The sequence below is a fragment of the Parus major genome, chromosome 24 (genome assembly GCF_001522545.3).
Source record: "Parus major isolate Abel chromosome 24, Parus_major1.1, whole genome shotgun sequence".
In the NCBI taxonomy this organism is placed as follows: Eukaryota; Metazoa; Chordata; class Aves; order Passeriformes; family Paridae; genus Parus; species Parus major.
In genome coordinates, this window is record NC_031792.1 from 4,974,821 (window position 1) to 4,978,422 (window position 3,602).

A 3,602-nucleotide genomic window follows, 5' to 3' on the forward strand; every position below is an offset into this window, starting at 1 on the left:
CACAGCTGGGCAAAGGCAACCTCATCCCACCAGGATCATGGTTCCATCCCATCCCATCCCAGTTTTCCCATGGGGATTACCTGCAGCACCACCTCAGTCCCTTCAAGGCTGGAGGCAGAGATAAACCCCAGTTTAAATTTAATTGAGGATTAATTCCCATCCTTCCGGATTATTATTTGGAGCTGGCATCTTAATGATCTGACTAATGATGCTGGGAATTAATTTATTTTTGGGCTAATTAGAGGGCATTTGTTAACACCCTCTTTGGTGGTGGCGAAAATTATTTGGGAATCGAGTTATTTGACAGTGTATGGGATGTTAAATGCAACTGGGAATTGTCTGGATCCAGTAAATTATCCCACTACCACCCCAAAAAAGCAGATTTCCACATGCAGGAGTGAAGGAAGGATGGGGAATAACTGGGGACAGGATGCTGGGATGCATCAGCAGTACCCATGACCTAAAATAAAGATGATCCTGATGCTCAGTCTGGTTTTCCCACCAGGATTGCAGATGCCAAATCTCCCTTAATTTATCCCTAATTGTGGCAAGAGTTTCCTGCCGACTTTAGAAAGTGTGGGCTGTTGCTCCTTGCATCCCTCCCATCAACTCTCAGCTGCCCCATCCCATCACTCTGACTCATTTCACTGATTCCTTCAAGCCACAGCAGCTCCCAGGAAAATAAATTGTGCCAAACTGGGGTGTCCCAGCATCCCGGGTTAATTTTCTCCATGTCTTCAGGAAATATCCCAAGAATCCATCACACAAACCCAGCCAGGATGTGTGTGGTACCCAGAGGTGCAGTGCAGCCCCTGCATCCCTGAGGATGAGGATGGATGGGTAAAGGATGCTCTTCCCAGCAGGACCAAGCCAATATTTAAGTTTTGTGGGAGGACAAAAAAAAAAACAACCCTGTTGTCACTCAGAGATTTATAGATGCTGTCCATCAACTTGGAGAAAAGACAAGAAGTAATTCAGAAGTTGCCTGGAAAAGCCAAAATCATCCAAAATTCAAAGCTGCCCCATGAGGGTCTTGTTTTATCCTTGAGTTAGAAAAACAGTTATTCCTGATGTGCCAGAGGGGTAAAACATTCTTCTCCCAATACAACTTCATGCATTTAATCCAAAAGAGGAAATTTCCTTTAAAAAAAAAAAAAAAATCCTTGGAAAAAAAATGAGATTTCCTTAAAAAAAAGTGACTTCCTTTAAAAAAAACACTATTTCATAAAAAAAGTGTTTCCCTTAAAAAAGGAGAAACTTTTAAAAAAAGGCAATTTCCTTAAAGAAAGGGAGATTTCCATTAAAAATGAGATTTCCTTTATTTTCCCCTCCCAAAAACGATGGAGGGAAAATGGAATGTGTTCCTGCAAGCTCAGTGGGGAAGCTCAGCATCACTTTTCTCCCTGTTTTTACCCTCTCCCCATGATATCAGAGAGTGTTTAATGCTATTTATAAATAAAAATCTAATATTATAAAGATCTCAGGTTAAAATGAAGGGGTTTATGGGCTGGCTTTGGGGGTCAAGGGCTGCAAAATGCCTTAAAAAGGCAAATTTTGGGATGCTAAGGAGCACAGCATCTCCTCCTCCTGACACCACCAGCTCCCCTATTAGCCTCTCCTGTAATTAGCCTCAAGCAATTAACTTTTGCTCCTAACGAAGGAATCTCAGTGCAGGGAGTTAAAATAGGAGGGAGGAAGGGAAAAAAAATAAGGGGGAATCCTGATCCCATCATCCGCCTGCTCCACACAGCTTAAACCCAAAACAAGGTGCTGTCTTTTCACCTAAATCTCCCAAAATCCAATTGATTCACCCAAACCCCTCTCCCCGTCCACATGAGGCTGGAAAGAGCCCCCAAAACATCGGACCCCAAAGGTTTTGGGGTGGTTTTTTTCAGTGAGTACCAGTTTTTCAACAAAGGGATGATGCCAGCCACACCAAGTCAGCAATTTCGGAGGCACGATGTCCAAAAGTTTCATCAAAGCCAAGTCCACTGAGCCACACGCTGCTTTTCCCAACTCCTACCCCAGAACCTTTCAGGATTTAAAGGCAAAATAAGTTGAAAAAAGGCAAATTAAGCCATTTCCTCTCCTATTTTTTGCTTCTCCCCGGCAGACAGCTGTCCCGCATCCCAGCCAAAAATAATCCATCCCCCCCCCCTTTCCTCAATCTAATCTCCCCGGCTGGGAGTTTGAAAATATCCTGCCGGGTTTAGGGTTTCCCGTTACCCGGTGGGCGGTGAGATAGTGGGAAAAAAGATCCTTGGGAGCGAGAAAAACCGGGAAGAGCCCAAACAAAGAGCCGGAGCCCAAGTTGAGCTTGGACACCTGGCGAGGATTGGGATGAAGTGGAGGGACACCCCAAACCCTCGGCAAAACTTCCCGAGTTGCACAATGCCACCGGAGCCGCCCTCCCACAGACGGAAATGCAACAAAAAAATCAAGGATAAATTTCAAATATTAATAATGTTAGTAGTGTTAATGATTATTATTATTATTAAGAAGAAGAAGCTGTCCCTGCATTGCTGCAGAGCCACTAAAAGGCATCGAGTATTCATCCATCCATGGGGCAGCTGCCAAGGGGTCCCGGGGAGTGTTGCGGGGGGGAAGGGGGTGCCCTGGGGGAAATGGGGAGCCCCAGGAGACGGCGGCACACGGGGGATTTGGGGGTGCACGGGGGGTTTGTCCCGGGAGGGGCGGCGGGATGCGCCTTTCCTGCGGGGGCCACGCTGGGCCACTGGAGGCGAGCCCGCATCAGGCCCTGCGAGCTGGCACCGCTGTCCCCCCGGCCCAGCGGGTGCCCCGGGGGTCCTGGGGGGGCACCCCGAGCTCGCTGGGTGCTTTGCAAAGCTGGGATGCTGCAGATAAATCGCCCTCCTCCACCAACACCCGCTGCAGCCCCCCCAACCCCGGGATGGCGGGGGACAACTGCCCGGCCACCAAATGCCACCAGCTGGGGGGCTCCAGCCATCCCCGGGGGTCGTGACCAGCGTGGGGGGCTGAGACCCCTCCTCGGGGGACCCGTGGCCAGCTGAGGGGGGCTGGCATCCCTGGGAGAGGACTGCAAGGAGCCAAGGGGGAAGCGCAACTGCTCGGGGGGGGGCTGCAGCCCCAGGGAGGGCACCCCAAGAGCTCGGGGGTCCGCAGCCAGCCCGGGGACACTGCGGGGAGTGCGGGGGCTGCGACCCCCGGCCGCTTCCAGATGCCCGCTCCCCTTGCGGGGCCCCCCCGGGGGTCGCAGCCCCCCTAAAAGCTCAGCAAGCGAGCGGCGGGGGGAGGCTGCAGCCAGCCCTGGGGTACGGCCCCCCAAAAACCCCGCGGCTTCTGCGCCCGGGCAAGTTCTTATGGGGGCCGCAACCTTCGGGGGTCTGCGAGCGCACCCCGCAATCACCGGACACCCCCCGGGATCGCTGCCGTCCGCCGGGGATGGGGAGGAGGGGGTGCACCCCGCCCCGATCGCCGCATCCCCCCAAAATTATCGCGCCCGGCCGAGGGGGTGACGGCGGAGAACCGCAGTGGCACGGCCGGCCGGAGGTCAGCCCGCAGCGGGAACCGGACACCGGGGACGGACACCCGCGCTGCCCCGGCCCCGCAGCGCCGGGGGG